This window comes from Sus scrofa, chromosome 9, assembly GCF_054392235.1.
Source record: "Sus scrofa isolate SSC_HxYL_T2T_F1_AM1 chromosome 9, Sscrofa_HxYL_maternal_Yorkshire_Landrace_v2.0, whole genome shotgun sequence".
NCBI classification, from domain to species: domain Eukaryota; kingdom Metazoa; phylum Chordata; class Mammalia; order Artiodactyla; family Suidae; genus Sus; species Sus scrofa.
Genome location: NC_139391.1, coordinates 140,736,929 through 140,758,518, shown reverse-complemented (window position 1 = coordinate 140,758,518; position 21,590 = coordinate 140,736,929). Strand labels below are relative to the sequence as shown.

The 21,590-nt window shown below is 42.3% G+C and overlaps 1 long non-coding RNA gene across 3 annotated transcripts in view; it reads left to right on the top strand.

Moving 5' to 3' along the window:
* LOC110255548 (uncharacterized) overlaps positions 1-21,590 on the top strand; it is a 266,752-nt gene that overhangs the window by 8,167 nt on the left and 236,995 nt on the right. For all 3 annotated transcript variants that reach the window (XR_014816887.1, XR_014816885.1, XR_014816886.1), the window contains one exon: positions 3,546-4,267. This is a non-coding gene — a long non-coding RNA (uncharacterized LOC110255548). Of the gene's footprint in view, positions 1-3,545; positions 4,268-21,590 lie in introns of those variants that run through there.

Sequence of the window (21,590 nt, the reverse complement as noted above, 5' to 3'; positions counted from 1 at the left end):
CTTTTTTCCAACAACTGTTTTTAATTGAAGTGCAGTTAACTTACAACAGTGTATTAGCTTCAGGTGTACAGCAAGGTGATTCAGTGATATATATATATTTTTTTCTCAGATTCTTTTCCATTATAAGTTATTCCAAGATATTGAATAGAGCACCCTGTACCATCCTGTAGGTCCTTGTTGGTTCTTCCGTTTATGCATAGTCGTGTGTATGTGTTTGTCCCAAACTCCTAATTTATGCCCTCCTGACTGGTCCCCATTCTCTCTGGTACCCGTAAGTTTGTTTTCTATGTCCGTGAGTCTGTTTCTGTCCTGTACATACGGTCACTCACTGCTGTTTCCAATTAGTGCGTGAGTATTAAAGTCGTACCCCGCGGGGGGTCCGCAGAGTGATGCCTCTCCCCCCGCCCCAGCAGTGGGAAATGAATCACCCCGCTCTCAGAACATGCTTATTGCGTTTCTCACCAACTTCATTGAGGAATGTTTTACAAACAGTAACTGGCACAGACTTTAGGCTGTGCTAAATCTTGGGGAAGGCGTAAGTGTATCGCCACACGCCAATCAAGATAGGCATCGCTGCCCTCAGCAGGTTCCCTATGAATCTCTTCCGTCAATCCCTGCGCTCACCGCCAACCCCACCCTCACTCCCCAGTCCGCGAAAACTGCCTGCGCTTTGCTGGCTAAGCCCTTCCTACACCGGGAACCACACGGCACCAACAAGCCCTTCGGGTCTGGCTTCCGTCACAGGTTCTAAGGTTGCTGAATGGCCCACACGTGTCGTGTGGGCAAAGACGCCAATCATTCTCATTGCTGTGGGTGGGCTCTACCTTAGCTTGTTTTTCCACTTGCCTGCGAATGGATATTTAAGTTGTTTCCGGCTTTTAGAATAAAAGCTGATATGAGCAGTTTTACACAGGTCTGTTTGCGGATATGTGTGTGTGTGTGTGTGTGTGTGTTTTGTTCTGAGTGCAATTGCTGTGTCTGTGCTGAGTGTGCACATAACTTTGTAAGAAATTACCAACTACTTTCCACGTCAGATGTAAATATCTTACCCTTCTGCTGGCAAAATGCGGGTTCCCACTGTCCCACCTCCTCGGCAGCAACGGTGTGATCAGTTTTTCCGATTTTAGCCACGCTGGTGGGTGTGGGGTGGAATCGCAGTGTGGTTTTCCCTGGCCTATTACCCCAAAAATGTTGGACACTTTCTCATGGGCTTTTAGGCTTTTGTATATGTATGTGTTATGTTTGGAAGACGATTTGAAATTGCCATATTTAAAGTTGTCTGTCTTTTTGAGTTTCTGGAGTATACATTTTGGATAGAATTCCTTGCATACAATTGTGAATGTTTCCTACCATTTTCCTTTTTTTTTTTTTTTTTTTCCTTTTTCATGCTGTACCTGCAGCATATGGAAGTTCCTGGGCTGGGGTTGGAATCAGAGCTGCCACTACAGGCTTGTGTCACAGCCATGGAGACACCTGATCTGAGCCACATCTGTGACTTATGCCACATGGCAATGCCAGATCCTTAATCCACTGAGCCAGGCCAGGGATGGAACCTGCATCCTCACAGAGAGTATGTCAGGTTCTTAACCCACTGAGCCACAGTGGGAACTCCTCTGTTTTCATTGTTTTAAAAAAGTCTTAAAAGCTTGCATTTAAAAATTTTAAGCCACAGCCGCAGCAGCACTGGATCCTTCACCCACTGTACTGGGGATCAAACCAGCACCTCCACAGAGACAAGTTGGATCATTCTCTTGGTGAAATAGTGAGAACCCTGAAAATAAAGTTTTAAAGGTCCATGCTTTAATTTTTTGAACAAAATCTCATGAAGAGCAGTAATTTTTAACTTTCATAAATTCCAGCTTATCTAAGCTGTGTTTTGTTCATCAGTACTGGTGTGTTTTCTAAGACGTTTTTGCCTACTCTGAGGTTGAGAACAGTTTTTTCCATGGTTTGTTCTGTGTGCTTTACAGTTTTAGCTTTTATGTTTAGGTCAAGATAATTTTGTCATGTATTCCAGGTTAGAGGTCAAGATTTATTTATTTGTTTTTCACTTAGATATCTAGTTTTCCCGGCACCACTTTTTTTTTTTTTTTTTTTGTCTTTTGTCTTTTGTTGTTGTTGTTGTTGTTGCTATTTCTTGGGCCGCTCCCACGGCATATGGGGGTTCCCAGGTTAGGGGTCGAATTGGAGCTGTAGCCACCAGCCTACGCCAGAGCCACAGCAACGCAGGATCCGAGCCGCGTCTGCAACCTACACCACAGCTCACGGCAACGCCGGATCCTTAACCCACTGAGCAAGGGCAGGGATCGAACCCGCAACCTCATGGTTCCTAGTCGGATTCGTTAACCACTGCGCCACGACGGGAACTCCCCGGCACCATTGTTAAGACAGTTTTTCTTTCAGAATTGTCAAAATTCTATCAACCACTATGTGTATTTTTTGGATATCTGATTTGTTCCATGGATTTGTAGAAACATCCACAGGCAACACCTGTCTTGTCTAATTTAAATAGCTTTATAATAAGCCTTAAACTCAATTACTGTAAATCCTTCTGACCTTTAAAAAATTATATTAGCTTTACCAAGTGTTCTGAATTTTCATGGAAATAGCTGAATCGGTATTTTATTTTCCACAGAAATGCTTGTGGGATGGTGTTGAGTCTGTAAAGTCATTTGGGGGAAACTGACATCTTAGTAACACTGAGTCTCCTAATTCATGAACATAGTATATCTCTCTACATGGTTAGCTCTATTTTTTATATGGAGCTTTTAGTGTAACAGTCCTACACATATTTTCTTAAATTTATTAGAAAGAGTATTTTCCATTTTTAGATGCTGTTGTAAATGATACTTTAAAATTTGTTTTCCAATTATTTATCTCTAGTATATAGCATTGCAACTAGTTTTTGTATATTGACCTGGTAAGTTGATTTTTTAATTCTTATGACCTTGTCTTATGACCTCGTCTTATGACCTGGGTAATGACTTTTTAATTCTAATAATTACTTTGTATATGCCCCAGAATTTTCCAAGCCGGAATTATATGGGCTTCAGATGAAGACAGTTTTAACTATTTTTCAGTCTTTATTATGTTTTATGTTTTAATACTTCACTGCGTTCTTTAGGGACTTCCAGCAAAATGTGGAAAAAAAATAAGATTCGGAAACTTGTCTCCAATTATACACAGAAAGCATTCAAAATTGCATGATTACGTATAATGTTGGCTATAGGTTTTATTTGTGGATGACTTTTGTTATATTAAGTTTCTATTTTTTCTTTGCTCATTGTTTTTATGATGAACAAGTGTTGAATTTCTCAATTTTCTGCATCTGTTAACCTGATCATATGCTTTTCTCTTAATATGTGAATTATATTTCTTGATTTTTGAATGTTGGACAAATATTGCATTTCTGGTATAAACCCAAGTAGGTCAGGATGCTGGATTCAATTTTCTGGTACCTAATGAGGACTTTTATATTCACATTCAAGAGAAACATTGGTCTATATTTATTTTCTTGTAAGGTCTCTATCCTGTTTTGCTTTTAGGTAATGCTGATTTCACAGAAGAAACTGGGAAGCATTTTCTCATCCTTTCTTCTGAAAGCATTTAAGATTCACATAGTTTCTTTGCTAAATGATACAACTCACTGATGAATTCAGCTGCACTGGGGGGATTCCTTGTCGTTGGAGAAGGTCATTAAGAGGACCCGAGTCTGGGTGACTCCTCCCGCGGGACCAGGGCAGCAGGAGAACAGGAAGCTCCTCCCCTCCCCCGCCCCCATCCTTGGAAAGTGCGACCTCCTTGCCTTCCGAAGGACAGAAGCTGCTCCAGGACACAGCCTCGAGGTAGTCAGTGTTGTGGAGACCGCTGCAAGGACACATGTGACGGAACCCAGTTAAATTCCCCATGCGATCTTTTAAGATTCTGGAGTTCTTGCTGTGACACAGTGGGTTAAAAGTCTGGCATCCTTGCAGCTGTGGTGTAGGTTGCAGCTGGGACTAGGATTCAGTCCCTGGCTCCCAGGAACTTCATGTGCCATGGGTGCAGCTGAAAAAAAAAAAAAAAAAAAAAGACAGTGGTGGGCGAGTGCTCTCCTCCTTGTGTGAGGCACGCAAGACAAGCCTCATAAGCAAGTTCCCTTCGTGTTACACGGCCACCTGCCCATCTGGAGAGTCTGCCTCTCTCTCTATTCTCCTCTTGCCTTCTGTGCGTGGGGACCAGTTTCAGATCGCACCTGGGAAGTTCCTGAGGTTGCAAACCAACACTCGTGAGTAGAATTTTCATTATAAATTAAGTATTTAAAATAAATATATAACAATGCAGATTTTCTAATTTGTGCCACCTGGGTAATTGTCAAATTTTGGCATAATATTGTTCATAATATGCCTCTGTTATCTTATTAATACAGGAACAGTTTGATCTGTAGTTGTCTCTCCAATTTCATCCTTCTAGCTTGTGTTTTCCTTCTATTTTCTTGAAATTATATTAATCTTTTCGAATGTTGGGCTCCACTGATGTGTTCTGGAGTTTACTTTCTATTTCATTGGGTATATTGTGTTCTGTTTTTACCTGGTGTTTTATATTGGAAGCTTAGATAATTGATTTTATATTCTTCTATTAAAATACAACTGTTTAGGAAGTTCCCATGTGGTGCGGTGGGTTAAGAATCCGGTGGTGCCGCAGCTGTGGCATAGATCAAAACTGTGGTGTGGGTTCAGCCTCTGGCTCAGGATATTCCACATGCCACAGGTGTGGCCAAATAAAATAAAATAAAATAAAACTACAGGTTGTACTTTCAGGATCACTATATCTCTGTCCCGTATGCTCTATATGTTGTCTTTTCATCATTAAGTTCAAAATATTTTCTAATTTTTCTGGAGATTTTTTTCCTTGACCTATTTCTTATTTAAAATCTGCCACAAATTTGCCAAATATTTGGAAATTTTCTAGATATTTTATTACTACTAACATTGAGTTTAAATTTAGTATTTTTAAAGAATATTTATTTTTTATTCTCTTAAATCGAAATATACTTGAGTAACAAATGTACAATGTTGTATTGGTTTCAGGCGTATGGCACAGTGATTCATCTATCTATCTATCTATCTATCTATCTATCTATAGATACTAGAACTTAAAAGTAGGTGTGACTACATTAATATCAGACAAAATAGAATCTCAGGAGTTCCTGTCATGACTCAGTGGTAACAAACCCAACTAGGATCCAGGAGCATGTGGGTTCGATCCCTGCCCTTGCTCAGTGGGTTAAGGGTCCAGTGTTGCTGAGCAGTGGTGTAGGTCGAAGATGCAGCTCAGATCCTGAATTGCTCTGGCTGTGGCCGGCATCTACAGCTCCAATTCGACCCCTAGCCTGGGAACCTCCATATGCTGTGGGACAAGCCCTAAAAAGAACAACAACAACAACAACAAAAAAAAACAATTTCAGATAAGAGTATAGTATTTAAATTCTTTTTTGTATTCGTTTATACAGTATTACAAACTATTGGGTAAAATTCCCTGTGCTATACAGTGGGTCCTTGGTGATTGCTTATTTTATTTTACTTACTTATTTTTTAGCCACACTCACAATTTGCAGAACTTTCTGGACCAGGAATCGAATCTGCACTGCAGTAGTGACGGCAGTATTTTCTTAACCACTAGACCACCAGGGAACTCTTTTCTATTTTATATATAGCAACAGTGTTTATGTTAATCCCAAACTCCTAAGTAATATAAAATAAATGTCAGAGAAGATAATATTTATGATCTTAACCTTTTGCGATGTAGTGAGTCTTGTTTCACGGCCTAGCATAGGATCTGCCTTGGTCAGTATCCTTAGAGCTCTGGAGAACGTTGTGTGTTCTGAAGCTATTTTGTGTAGCGTTTTGCAAACATCAATTATGTCAAGCAGGTTGATAATGTTATTCATATTTTCTATATTCTTAGTGATCTTTTGTGTTTATTTTGTATTATTTGCTGAGAGGCATTGAACTCTTTAACTGTGACTTTGGATTTGCTTTTAGTTTCGTCAGTTTTTGCTTCATGTATTTCATAATTACCTATGAAAAATTGTGTATTTTCATTCACATTTAGGGTTGCGGTGACTTCTTGATTACTTGACCTTTTCACCGTTTCGAAACGATCCTCTCCCGATCTGGCCAGCCTCGTATCTGAAATTCTGTTTTCGCTGGTATTGATGTAGTCACATTGGTTTTTCAGTTCTAGCCGTTTGGGTGGTAAATCCCTTCTTGTTCTTTCCGTCTTTCTGCAGATACTGCATTTCACGTTCATCTCGGACTGGCAAGGCCCGTCCGGCCGTCCTGAGGCATGAGCATCTGTGTCCCTTCTTTATAGCTTTTTAAGTGAAAATCTCTGCCTTTTAGATAAAGAGTTTAGTGCCTTTTCATTTATTACAATTCTCCATATGATCTGGTTTATGACTACCTTCTATTTGTTTTCTCTTTCTCTTTATGTTGTTGCTCCTTTGTTCCTCCTCTATTGTCTTCTTGTGGATTCATTAGGTATTTTTCATTATTTCATTTTATCTCTTTTATTAGCTAGTAGCTGTGTCTCCTTGCATGACTTTTCTCATGGTTGCTGTAAGGATTACAACTTGCCAGTTGACCTTGATTAACGTTAGAGCACTTTATATGTGAGGTAAGAAACTTACAACAATAGAATTCCATCTACGCCCTATCCTATTCTTTATGCTAGACTGTTAGGCATCTTATTTTAACATATGCCCAATATAATGGATTAATTACTATATAAATACGTATAGCTTTGAACAGTCACTTAAGTTTTTTAATGAGAAAAAAGGCAAAATAATATTGTGATTTGCTCACATGCTTATTCTTTCTAGTGCTCTTCATTTCTTTCTAAAGACAGACATGTCCATCTGGTATCCCTTTTTAGTTTGTTTCTAACTCAAAAAACTTCCTTTAGCACATCTTATAGTATAGGTCTGCTGGCAGTAAAATCAGCCTTCATTTCTCTGAACATTTCATTTCCACTTCAGGAAATTATCACTGGATATTGAATTCTAGGCTGATAGACTTTTATGTTCCCAAGAACGTTAAAGATTTTGTTTCCCTCTTTTTGATCTTCCATTGTTTTGAATGCAAAGTCCAGCAGTTTTCAAACATTGGTTCCCTATACCTACTATGCCTTTTACTTTGGGTTCTTTTAAGATTTCCTATATATGGTTTTAAGCCTTTTAACTATGTTGTTCTCAAGTACCTTTTCATTTAGACTTATTCTGTTTAAAGATTGGAGAGCTTCCTGTATCTCTGAATTGCTGGTTTTGCTCAAGTGTGAAAAAAATTGGCCAACATTAAAAAATAAATTTCTTTCCTGTTCTTTTTTTTGTCCTGATGGGGCACCAGTAACCCATTCTCGTGAGTGCATCTGAATGCTTAGCAACACGGGTCACCAGTGCTCTATTTTTTATCAAAGTTTTGTGCAGTTTTCTTAAGATGTAGTAGACAGATACCATTGTGGTAGTTGCAGGTGTACAACGTAGGGATGTGACAAAAATGTACATACTGTGAAATGACTGTCACGGAAAGTTTAGTTGACATCCACCACCTGACATAATCACAGAACTTTTATTCACTCCCTTAGCATAGAGTATTATTAACTGCAGTCACCAGGCAGAACATTACAGAACTTAACCTTGACTGGAAGTCTGTACTACTGTACCCACCCCCACCTGAGACAGCCAGCAAGATGTTCTCTTGTATCTATTAACTTGCTTCATTTTATTTTTAAAAAATTTATATTATAGTTGATTTACAATATTTTGTCCATTTCTGCTGTACAGCAAAGTGACCCACTTATACATGTATATACACTATTTTTCTCACGTTATCCTCTATCACGTTCCATCACAAGTGATTATACGTAGTTCCCTGTGCCGTACAGCAGGATCTCATTGCTTATCCACTCCCAGTGTAGTAGTTTACATCTACCAACCCCAAACTCCCAGTCCATCACACTCCCTCCCCCTCGGCAACCACAAGTCTGTTCTCCATGCCCATGAGTTTGTTTCTTTTCTGTACATAAGTTCATTTGTGCCATATGTTAGATTCCAGGTATAAGTGATATCGTATGATATTTGTCTTTCTCTTTCTGACTTAACTTCACTTAGTGTGAGAGTCTCTAGTCCCATCCATGTTGCCAAAAATGGCATTCTTTTGTTCTTTTTTATGGCTGAGTAGTACTCCATTGTGTATATATACCACATCTTCTTAATCCATTCATCTGTCAGTGGACATTTAGGTTGTTTCCATGTCTGGGCTACTGTGAATAGTGTTGCAATGAACATACGGGTGCATGTACTTTTTGAATGAAAGTTTTGTGTAAATATATGCCTAGGAGAGGGATTGCTGGGTCATATGGTAGTTCTACGTATAGTTTTCTGATGGACCTCCATATTGTTTTCGATAGTGGTTGTACCAGTTTATATTCCCACCAACAGTATAGGAGGTTCCTACACTTTTTCTTCACACTCTGTCCAGCATTTGTTATTTGTAGACTTTATTAATGATGGCCATTCTGACCCATGTGAAGTGATAGCTCATTGTAGTTTTGCAGCTTCTTTTTGGATTCACATGTGTGTGACTTCATGCAGTGTCTTTATCTGGCTTATCTCACTTAGCTTACTGGGTCTATGTTGCCACAAAGGGCAGTATTTTCTTCTTTTTTTGGCTGAAAATTATTCTATGTACAGTTATACCATATTTCTTGATCTGTTCACCCATCAATGGACACTTAGATTGTTTCCGTATCTTAGCTATTGTAAATAATGCTGCATGAACATGGAGGTGCATGTAGCTTTTCAAAATAGTGGTTTTTTTTCCCCCTTTCAGATAAATACCCAGGAGTGGGATTGTTGGATCAAATGGTCATTCTATTTTTAACCTGTGGTGTCAGGATATTACTGGCCTTGAAAAATGTGTTTAAATGTGCTTCTTTTCTATTTTTTGGAAGAGTTTGAGAAGGATTGCTATTCATTCTTCTTTAAATATTTGGTAGAACTCACTAGTGAAATCATCTGTTCCCAGACTTTGTTGGGAGGTTTTTTGTTTTGTTTTGTTTTTTCTTCTTTTTAAGGGTCACATCTGCGACATATGGAAGTTCCCAGGCTAGGGGGTCAAATTGGAGCTACAGCAGCCGGCCTACACCACAGCTACAGCAACTCGGGATCTGAGCTGCGTCTGTGACCTATACTACAGGTCACAGCAATGCTGGATCCTTAACCCACTGAGCAAAGCCAGGAATTGAACCCGCATCCTCATGGATACTAGTTGGATTCATTTTTGCTGTGCCACAACAGGAACTCCTGCAATCTCCTTACTTGTTACTGATCTGTTCAGATTTTTTGTTTCTTTGTGATCCAGTCCTTGGTGGGTGGTGTGTTTCTAGGAAGTCATTTCTTTCTTCTAAGTTGTTCAGTTTGTGGGTGTACAATTGTTCATAGCAATTGCTTAAAATTCATTGTGTTTCTCTGGTATCCATTGTAATATCTCTTCTTTTATTTCCAGTCTTATTTATTTAAGTCCTCTTGTTTTTTTCTTAGTGTGCTAGCTAAAATTTTGTCTATTTTATCTTTTAAAAAACTGCTGCAAATTTCATTGACTTTTTTTTAATATTGTCTTTTTTTCGGTGGCCATGCCCGTGGCATATGGAAGTTCCCAAGCTGGACATTGAATCCAAACCAAAGCCATGACCTGTGCCCCAGCTGTGGCAACACCAGATCCTTAATCCACTCTGCCACAGTGGGAACTCTTTTTCTATTGTCTTTTTAGTTTCTATTTCTTTTATTTCCTCTCTTCATTTTTTTAAAGCCGATATTTTCTCAACTTGTACTTTAAATTGTATGATATATATTGACTTGTCCTCAAATTGACGTCTCACTCAAGTGTGTCCAATATGCCCTCAATCACATACAGTGAAATTTTATTTAAGATTTTACATGTTTTTGGTTCTACTATTTTATTTTATATAGTTTTTTTATCTTATCTAAAATTCTTCCTCTCTTTACCCTTTTTTACTATAATTTAAAAAATTCATTTCCTAGTTATTTTGAAATACTTATCTGCTGATTCTAAAATCTTAGTTGTCCATTGGCATATTTCTACTGATTGATATTTCTCAATATCAAGTGATTTGCAATCAATCATTTTCTTTCATATCTCTATTATTCCATGTTGATGCACTGGACATTTTCTAAGAGAATAATATATGCTGAGAATAATATATGCTGAGAAAGTGTGTGTGTGTGCACGTGTGTATAGACAGATATTATTAGGACAAAGACTGAGATACACATATACATGACATAGACGTAGAAATAATCTCCTTACTCTCAGAACATTTTTTCTGCTATGTAACTGGAGAGTTAGATCTGATCCGTTTTATTCAATCAGGAGTCGAACTGGTTAGATGGACGTTCATGGCTTTAATACCTGGAGCAGTAATTTAAGCACCAGGAGTTAGTTTTTTTGTTTTTTTTTTTTTTTCAGCCTGGCTTCCAATTTCCTGAACCCCTAAGGGTCTTCAACCTTTTACGTATTTATTTTTTATGAGAATATGCAGCGTTACATTAATTTCTGCTATACAGCAGAGTGATCCGGTCATACGTATATATATATGTTTTTTTTTTTTCTCATGTTATCTTCCATCATGATCTTTCCCAAGAGCCTGGCATATCCAACCTTTGATTTTAACAGAAGTTTAGTTGGGTTTGGGTTTAGTTGCATCTCTGTTTAGACTCCTTTCGAATGCTTTAAAGGTGAATCTGGGCCCCTGTCTCTTGTAGTGCTCCAGAGCCCTAAGTTATGCGCAAGGATACTGCCCCACCTCAAGGACAGGAGCCCTTGAGACTGCTTGTCGCGTAGCTGGAGGACTGAGAGACGGCCAGCTCTGGGAGCTGGGGGTCCTGGAGGCTGGGTCCGTGTCCAGCAGGACTGTGAGACTCACACTGGGATCTCATCATTGCTTTCTGCTCTCCGGACTCGTCCCTCCCACTGCATCCCTCAGCCAAACGCATGGGTTACAGAACCGCTGGGTGGAAAGGAGAATCCTTGCCTTTGCATGTTCTCCAGACTCACAGGTGTCCTGCCAGCCCCAGGGTTTATAAGTAGACGGTGTGGGTTCTCCTTTCCGTAAGTCCGTCTGAGGCTGACCTCCCCCACCCCCTCACCACACCGGCTGCCAAGCTGAGGAATGATGGAAGAGTTTGCCAGCCCTTGCTCACTAGGATAGACTGCACCTTTTGGAGTTTCATTCTTTCAGATTTCTTTGCATCCACAGCTCCTCAATGATTCATTAAAACACTTTTCTATAACTGGGTCACTTCGTTGTACAGCAGAAAGTGTCAGAACATTGTAAATCAACTTTACTAAAAAAATAAAAAAACCCACTTTGCTATGACTTTTTATGGGTAGAATAGGAATGATTTTTTTTTTTCACATCCTTCTAAATACTAACTGAAGTGGAACCTGTTTATATGATTTTAAAAATTATTTGATAAACAAAACTTAAAATCAATGAAACAAATATAAAAAACTCCAAGCCCATGTGCAGGATCTTTGGGTCTCACTTTGGACAAAAAAATTAGTCAGTCACCTCCATCCTCTGGGAGTGAAGTTGATAAAGAACTTTTCCTTTCCCTGCAGGTCTTTACACAGACTGTTGGAACAGTCAGTGATGAGCCCTCCTATTTAACACAGAAAACTGAGAGCCAGATCCTCAGAGAAAGGGCAAGAATCTGAGCAGAAAAATAAGACTTCTTAACCCCGGGCTCTTGTGCTTGAGCTGCCATATACATGCATAGAATCCCAGAGGAGACATGTTTGTATCAAAAATATTGTACGTTGTTTATCAGAAGTTCACATTTAACTGAGCACCCTCGTTTTCACTTGCTGGAAACCTGACAGCTCTATTTCCATTGATTGCATAATGCTGACTTTTTGTGTTAAGAGTTTGTATAAGAAGGCATTATGATGACAGCTTTCCCTTCTTTCCAAGTCAAAAGATAAAAGAAAAAAAATACGCCTATTTTAACATTCTACTCTTCTCTGTGATCAGAGCTTGGCGGGTTGAGATTTTTGACGTTTAGTGAGATAACTTTCTGATCTTGAATTCTAGGGAAGATCCAAGCCAAGGTTGTGTGGAACTGGACTCGTTTACTGCGCTGTGACCTCCCGAGGGCAGGAAACACACGCTTCTTACTGATATTCTCAGAAGGGCATTTAACAAAAAATAACATACACTCATTTAGGGACCTTTGGAGAATTATAACAATGTCTAGGAAAGCGATAAACCGTCATTTGACCACTGAAGAAAAGCTTCTTGGAGTTCCGGTTATGGCTCAGCAGGTTAAGACATAGCATCCCTGAGGATTCAGGTCCAATCCCTGGCCTCACTCAGTGGGTTAAGGATGCAGTGTTGCCGCAAGCTCAGTGTAGGTCACAGAGGCAGCTCGGATCCCATGTTGCCGTGGCTGTGGTGTAGGCCTGCAGCTGCAGCTCTGATTTGATTCCTAATCTGGGATCTTCCTTATGCCGCAGGTAAGCCCCCCCCGCCCCCGAAAGAAAGAAAGAAAGACAGAAAGACAGACAGACAAGGTAAAATCTCCTTCACATTTCCTTTGGCTGCCCCATGGTTTATGGAGTGCCTGGGCCAGGGATCAGATCTGAGCCACAGCTGCCACCTACGCTGCAGCTGTGGCAATGCCAAATCCTTAACCCACTGTGCTGGGCCAGAGATGGAACCTGAGTCCCGGCAGTGCTGTCACCACTGATCCTGTTGTGCCACGATGGGAACTCCAACTTCTTCGCATCTTGATGGATTCCTTTCACGCCATATAGATGGAAAAGCGTGTGTGTAATATTTTTAGAATCACTGTGTCTCAGGCTCAAGCAGCCAGCCTGTGACCACCGCTCTAGGCATATTTACAGAAACAGCTTTCCGTAAGAGCCTGCGAGGTCACTTTTAAACGCCCACTGCGTGTATGTTCCCACACTCAGGCAATTCTGAAGGCCTAAAGAGGACACTCTGCTTTTTGTGTCTTAGTAATTATCACTCAGGACCACTGCTTCTCCGAATGCTACAGGCAATTTCCCACCTCAAGGTTAGAATCTTCTCGATTTCCCTTTGCAGAACCCAGTCTGTTCCAGTCACAGCAGCTGACTGCTTGCGTTTTTGCAGCTTTGAGTTCATGCAATAATCCGCTTCACAGCCGCTTGAACTTGCCCTCTCTTGGAAGAGCTGTGTGCATCCCAGGCCAGAGTGGGTCATCTGGACGGATCATCCGTCATGAGGAAACTTACAAGCTGACGCCAGTGAGGAAGATACTGGAATTCCTAGAAGGAGGGCTAGGCCATCTCAACTGTCTAGAAACAGCCCCTGATGTCGCTTGGCTGGGAGATGACTGTTGTCCGCAAACATTTTACTGCTGTGACACACAGGCACAGCTAGGGGCTCCAGGGTCTCTTGCATCCTGAGTGTCTGTGGCCTTGTCCTCGGCTGGCACGTGGAGTATCCCTTTACAATACTTTGCTTGTAATTGATCGATACCTTTATTTGGCAGGTGGCCCTGGATATTTCTTTGCTTTGGAAAAACCCATCCTGAAAAAGCTCATCTCTCCACAGATGGTGGATGTTGCGGAACTGTGGCTCAGAAACAAAGGGAGACTCAGAATAGGTGCTTCCACGGGCTAGAAATAGAGCTTACGTTTCAGAAGTCCTGATTACCAAGGAGGCCGGTTTTATAACCCCCCATTCTTCTTCAAATAAATTTTCAAGGAAGCCTCGAACCTCACCGATCCACCTGCTTCAGGGAATTAAAGAAAGTCATTTCCTTACTTGGTCCCACATTCATTACAGCACTGTTTCTCCACCTGCCAATGTCTGAGACGGGGCTGTCCTTCTCCTCTCCCGCAAATCTCTAGCCTGCAAAGGAGACTCTTCCCGCGGGCCCAGCTCTTTCAGAGAAGGGGCTCACACAGAGCGCTGGGGGGCTGTCAGTGACACAGGGATTTCAGAGGCCCCTTTTCCTTCCTAGAACAAAAGGGCCCATAAGCTGGGGATGTGAGCCGGGCTCCACTTCTTACCTTGGAGACCCCGGGTTGTAGCTCTCTGTGGAAGTGTGGTCAACACAGAGGAAGGAGCTTCCGCTGATATTTTGTGGCTTCTTGTCCACACAGTGTGGTTGAGAAGAAGCATCAGTTAGTGGTCCATGACTGTCAGTCAGCCTGAGTCTTCCTGCTGCTTCTTTTCCTTCCTCTTTTCATCTTTTTCTTCAAATCCTCTCCTGCACTTCTCCATAAACTTGGGGGGGGCCTTACTTTCACTGAAAACCTCCTTTCAGATTACTGCCTGTATTTAATCATTTTTAGTGTGGTAAGGATGTGATTGAAATTATCTCTGAACGTTAATTAACCCTGACTTTCCATTGGGTCCATCACTCATTACCAGTAGATTGGAGGACAGGTGATGCTTGGGGCATCCGCTTGTCGATATTTACAAAACTGGGTGGTGTTCGTCTCACCGGGGGTATGAGGTTAGGTGCCTTGAGGCAGCTGTCTTCCCGTCCGAGGAAGTCATTCACAAAGGGTTCAAGCTTCTGTCCCCTTGTGTTCTGTCCAGTAAATCTGCCGGAAGCAATTGGAGTTTTGTTTGTTCGTGGAACTTCTGATGCCAGTTCTGATCTGATGACTGTCTTCCCTGCATCACCTTATGGCCCCTTCTCCTGATGGAGGCTGGAGCTGGCACTGCTCCCGGACCCCCAGGCTCTGGTCTGTCCCTCCTGCCACGTCCTCTGCACCGGCTCGTCTCTCCTTACCCGGAACTTTTCTAGTCGATTTTGACCCAAGTGTCATCATTTTGCAGCACCTGGCTGAGTGCCGTCGTGTCCAGCAAACCTCCTTCCAGTCGCTCAGTGGGAGGTAGCTGACATCTCTGTCCAGTCGTGATGCCCTCTGCTTTCCTGCGCTCACCTCGCCCTCTCTCTCGAGTTCTCCTGGGTGCGGTGTGGCTCGTTGAAAAACGATCATTTGAGAAGCTCATCTCTTTCCCCCTTACATGGTAAACTCTGTGAGACCAGAACCCTGTCCTGTTTCATCTCTATTTCTGCCGTACCTGCAGAAGACTCACTGCAATTGGTTTTTAGCAAATTGATTCATTTACTGATATAAAAAGTCCTCGCCCACACAGTCTCCCAAGATCTTCGGCCATTCTATGCTCTTAAAAGTCCATCTTTTATGAATAAAACTTCTTCTCTAGCCTCAAGCTCACCATTTAAAAATAAGTTATGGGATGCTCAAAGGAGTCATTATTTAAACTGATAATGCTCTTTTATTTATTACATGGAAAGCCTTGTATTCGCCGAGAGAAAGGAGATGAGTCATGGTGGGGAATTATCATACATGTGTACGTGTATATGCCTGGAAGCGTATAAATCCCATATGTTAATAGTGGTTCTTTCTAGAAAATTCTAAGTTGCTTTTTTCCATGTTTATTTAACTGTGTTTTCTAGTCTCCTGCAATAAGTGTATTACTTAAGTTTATTGAAAAAAAAAATGAAAACAATGAAATGCCACAGCTAAAGTAAAAGAAAATGAGGTGCCATAATTCAGGGGCATCCCTCTGCTTTTCAAGGTGAAAGGAGCTGCTGCCAGGCGGTGCTCGGGGAGCCTTGGCTGCAGAGTTAGCTGGAACTCTGTCACAGAAACCCTGCAAGACTTTCCTCAATGGAAATACAGCTCTGAAAGGAAGGGTGATATCTACTTACATGCTGTGCCTATATATAAAAAAAATACCGATACTAATCCATAGCGTATTTAATACTATAAGTAAGGAAAAGTCTAACCTTTGAAAATTTGGAGACATTGACAGTATATGAGTCAATGTGCTTTTCAATATAGAATAAAGGTGGCAGGAGACTTAAAGTAGCATTGCATTTTCCAGATGGAAAATATTCAGGTAAATGCCGAAACATTGCTCACCGGAAAGCCATCTCTGAGCATGCCCCAATCTCTTGCCGTCTCTGACGGTCTCCTGTCATGACTCCTTTTATGGGGACATTGCGCCAATGTAACAACCTGTCTTTTATTGATTGATTGATTGATTTTTTCGTGGCCGCCTCCATAGCACACAGAAGTTCCTGGTCCAGGGATTGAACCTGAGTCACAGCAGTGACAATGCCGGATCCCTAACCCCGTGTACCGCAAGGGAACTCCCAGGTGTAACAACCTTTGCCGTTCAGGCTCCATAGTCAGAATCCAGAGACACGTTCACACGATTTTTATCCTCTGTAACTTACAGAGAGGTGGGGAAGGACTGCTTAGCACGTATAAATACTTGGTTTTAATGAAAAACTGTACTCTGGACTCTCTTTGTTCTTACTCCCCCAAACCTTCGGAATCCTCACGAAAAGGACCACTGGGGGAAACGTGTGCTGCGCTCATCCATTTCCTAGAAAGGAATGTGCAGGAACATCTTCAAGTCTTCAAGTACTGAACCGGCCTCACTGTTTGCTGCGCCCTTTTAGGCTTTGCATTTGAAGATAAAGCCTCCCTTCTCTCCTCTCAGCCTTTTAATTCCTGCTATTATTCTTTTTTTTTTTTGTCTTTTTGCTATTTTTGGGGACCACTCCCGTGGCATATGGAGGTTCCCAGGCTAGGGCTCTAATCAGAGCTGTAGCCACCGGCCTGTGCCAGAGCCACAGCAACTCGGGATCCGAGCCACGTCTGTGACCTACACCACAGCTCATGGCAACACCAGATCCTTAATCCACTGAGTGAGTTCAGGGATCGAACCCGCAACCTCATGGTTCCTAGTTGGATTCGTTAACCACTGAACCACGACGGGAACTTCGTGTATGTCTTTTTGATGTAGTGTTTTTGTTTTCTTCAGAAAAATATCCAGAAGTAGAATTGTTGCATCCTATGGTGTTTCCCTTGGTAGTTCTTGGAGGAACCGCCACGCTGTTTTCCAGAGTGGCTGCAGCAATTTGCATTCTCACCAGCAGAGAAGGAGGGCTCTTTTTCTCCATATCCTCACCAACACTTGTTATTTCTTCTCTTTTAGATAAAAGGTCGTTCTGACAGTGGGAGGTGATAGCTCCCGGCGGCTTTGATTTGCGTCTCCCGGATGACTAGTGATGTGGAGCATCTTTTCAAAGGTGTCTTGGCCATCTGCATGTCTTCTTTAGAAACATGTCTGTTTAGGTCCTCTGCCCACTTTTTAAACCAGCAGTGTTTGTTCACTGTCTCTCTGTGTTTGTGTCTTTTCATTTGTATGCTACGTGCCCTGTCTTGGAGAGTGGCCTCTTGTGGAAGGTGTCCTGTTAGGTCCAGGGGTATAGTCCCCAGCCATCACCAGAGCTGGGCGCTCCAGGTTTGTCCCCTGGTTGGGCTTCTGCTGTGCTTGGGCTATATGACTACTGCAGGCATCCTGGGGGGGGATGAGGCTAGCCCCCCAGACTGGGAGCCACTGTGGTGGGGCACCTGCTCCAGCAGAGAAGGGCAGTAGCTGCTTTGGAGGGTCAGCTGGGAGGGGGTGTTGGGGAAGGCAGTCGCCGGGGGGCCATCAGGGCAGAGTGCACAGGGTCAGCTAGTTTGATGGAGAGTGACGGAAATGGTGCCCACCAGAGATGGGCCAGCTAGTTGCAAAGAGAGTAAACAAAAGCAAAGGACCCTCAGCGCATCTGTTGCCAAGAACGTTCCAAAAGTGCCAACAGTTTCCTATCCACCTGGCACACACCTTAAAATTAGTCAATGCCTGTCCTTCTCCTGTGACCCAGGTGCTTTTCCAGCTGCTGCCTCTGCTCTGGAGTTTGTCGGGAGCCCTTTGGATCTAAGTCTTGGCTTCCTACAGCCCTCGGTCTCTCCTGGATATAAGCCCTGCTGGTTTCCGGAGTCAGACGCGGGGCGGGGGTGTTCATCCTCCCGGTGCAGGTGCCCTGGCTGGGGAACCCAGTGTGGAGCTTGGACCCCTCATTTCTCAGGGGACTCGTGTGGTTGCGATATTCCCTCCACCGGTGAGTGGCTGCGCGGGGGGCGCCGGTTCTGGCTGGACCCCGTCTCTGCACCTCCTCCCGGCTCCAGGTACCCTTTCTTCATATCCTCGGGGCAGAAAACCTGCTCTGTGGGTTTTGTTTTAAGATGTAATTGTGTTTTAATATGTAGTCTAGCGTTGGCGTGTCCTGGGAGGGTGTGACCTCAGAATCTGCCTCCTCCACGCTCTAGACCTGACCTCCCTGTAAGCTGCTCTCCTCACTTTTATATTCACGCTGTCATGTCCTCAATACCTATGAACTTTTTACTCTTTGCTGACCTTAATCTATACGACATAATGTATATATGTCAAGTATACACATGTGTGTATATGATTTGTATTTATTAAGAATTACCTATGATTATACTACATATAACTATGATAAACATTTATCATACATATATCTCTTAATCATATATAATTACCTACTTCATTTATAGAACAGCTTTTTCTTTCTCTGAGCAGGTTACTTTTTGTTTTGTTAGTTTTCTTCTCCCAGCATGGTCTCTGTTTTCTCCAAGTTGTTTTTCCTGTTTTTTGTTTGTTTGTTTTTTCCTCTTCTTTCAGGAAGTCTCTCTTTTCCCTGATAGGAGCTTTCTTCACATGGCTTTCATCTCATAATCAAGAATAGAGGGCCGAAAAGCTGATTGGAAGCTCTGAAATGGGTGAGGCTTGACAGTTCTGACCTGACTGTAGTGGAGCTGCTTAGGGAAACCACTGGCATCTTATCTTTAGGTCTTTCCTCTTGGGTTCCACTGAATTAGCCAGAGACTCGCCTTTCTGTCATGGGATGAGGGCTCTCCTTCCATGGTCATTTGGGAGCTTGGTCTGGGGAAGTGGGGGGGAGGTGCTCTGTCCTCAGCCACAGCAACGCCAGATCCGAGCTGCGTCTGCGACCTGCACCACAGCTCACAGCGACGCTGGGTCCTTGACCCACTGAGCAAGGCCAGGGATGGAACCACAACCTCATGGCTCCTAGTAAGATTCGTTTCCGCTGCGCCACGACGGGAACCCCAACCTTTACTTTAAAAGTGTATCTGGAAGGAGCAAATTTGGATGTCTGTGTTTAATCCTCCCTTGAACCCCAGAAGCTGAATGTACTCTGCTCGAATCCCTCCCCCATTGCCACGATTTGCTAAGTGTAGTTTGAGAGTGAAGACAGTTGAGGGGGTGACCTGTCTTATTCTTTATTAAAATATATATATGTATGCAATTAAGAAACCCCAGATTATCAATGAAACAATAGTTCTTCACAATGGGTTTTAGTATACTTATCACCTTAAAATATTATCAGAGAATACTTATAAATCAACAATGGAGAGAATAAAAATTTGGAAACGTAATGTTAATAACTGGAATAGTTACTTCTACTTTAAAAGTTGTTTGATGACGACTTTATATTTTTAGAGCGTTTAGGTTCATAGCAAAATTGAGGGGAAGGGACGGATTTCCCACATACCCACGCCCACACTCACACAAGCACAGCTCCCCCCGTTATCCGAGTGGTACATTTGTTGACATGTATACACCTGCGTCGACCTGTCATTATCACCCAGAGTCCGTAGTTTACGTTATTGTTAACTCTTGATGTTGTATACTCTATGAACAAATGAGTAATCACATGAATGAATTTTTATGGTGTCTTGCAGTATATTCATGCTCCTAAAAGGCCTGTGTTCCTGCTGCTTATCCTTCCTTCTCCTCCACCCCTGGCAATCACTGACCTTTCTCCTGTCTCCAGAGTTTTGCCTTTTCCAGGCTGCCAGAGTTGGAACGGTTCAGTGTGTGGACTTTTCAGCTTGGCTTTTTTGACTTAGTGATACGCATTTAGGATTTCCTCATGGCTTTCTGTGCTTCGATGGCTCCTCTCACTTTCATCACCCACTATTTCATGGTCTTGATGGACCACGGTTTATTTATCCACTCATCTACCAAAGTTCATGTTGCTTGCTTCCAAATTTCAGGGATTAGGGTTAAAGCTGCTGTAAAACATCCCTGTACAGGTTTTCCCAAGGACGTACGTTTTCCACTCCTTTGGGCAAATACTAAGTACTATGACTATTGAATCATGCAGTAAGAGTATGGCTATTTTTGTAAGAAGCCGCCAAACTGTCATCTAAAGTGGCTGTACCTTTTTGCATTCCGCCATCAATGAATAAGAGTTCTTGGTGCCCCACGTTCTTGCCAGCATTTATGATGTCAGTCTCCCAGATTTTGGTGTTTTAACTGGTATGCAGTGGTGCCTCATTGTGCTTTTAATTTGTTTGTCCCTGCTGACACCATGTGGCTCATCTTTCATGTGCTTGTTTGTCATGTACATATTGCCCGTGGGCTGCCTGGCAAGGCTTTGGCTCACTCCCCTTTTTCATTGAACTGTTTTCTTTATTGTTGAGCTTCGCAAGCTCTTTGTAGACTTTGGAAGGTATACAAAGCATTTCAAATGATCTTTGATCAGATGCGTTTTCTCCCAGTCTGTGGTTTGTCTCTTCATTCTCTTGACACTTTCACAGAGCAAATTCTTTTTTGTTTGTTTGTTTGTTTCTTTTCAGGGCCGCACTCATGACATATGGAAGTTCCCAGGCTACCAGGGGTTGAATCGGTGCTACAGGTGCTGGCCTACACCACAGACACAGCAATGTGAGATCCGTGCTGCATCTGTGACCTACTCCGCAGCTCATAGCTCATGGCAACACCAGATCTTTAACCCATTGAGCAAAGCCAGGGATTGACCCAGCATCCTCATGGATACTGGTTGGATTTGTTTCTGCTGCACCACAGTGGGAACTCCACAGAGCAAATTCTTATATTTTAATGAAGTTCAGCTTATTAATTGTTGCTGTCATGGACCATGCCTTGGGTGTTGTATCTAAGAGTTATTACTGGGTCATGTAAGTTTTCTCACATGGCATCTTCTAGGATATTATACTTTTTGTTTATTTGTTACTTTTTATGAAGGGCATAAGGTCTGTGTTTATATGCATTTTTCTGCATGTGAATGTCAGTTCTAACACCGTTTGTTGAAGAGACTATCTTTTTGTTCCGTTGTGTTGCCTTTGCTAGTTTCTCAGAGATCAGTCGATTATGTTTCTGTGGGTCTGTCTCTGGGCTCTCTATTCTGTTCTGTTGATCTGGTCGTTTGTCATTACCACGTTGTCTTGATTGCTCTTGCTCTGTCGTAAGTCTTGACGTCATACCCCCCATGATCCCGTATATCCAAAGAAAGATGTAATTTCTATGAGAAATTGTATTAACTTTGTTAGGCAAGTAATTTGTTTAAACTTTGTAATTAGTTACACTTAATTTTTTTTTTTTTTTTGCTATTTCTTAGGCCGCTCCCGCGGCATATGGAGGTTCCCAGGCTAGGGGTCTAATTGGAGCTGCAGCCATCGGCCTACACCAGAGCCACAGCAATGCCAGATCCGAGCCCTGTCTGTGACCTACACCACAGCTCACAGCAACACTGGATCCTTAACCCACTGAGCGAGGCCAGGGATCGAGCCCACAACCTCATGGTTCCTTGTCGG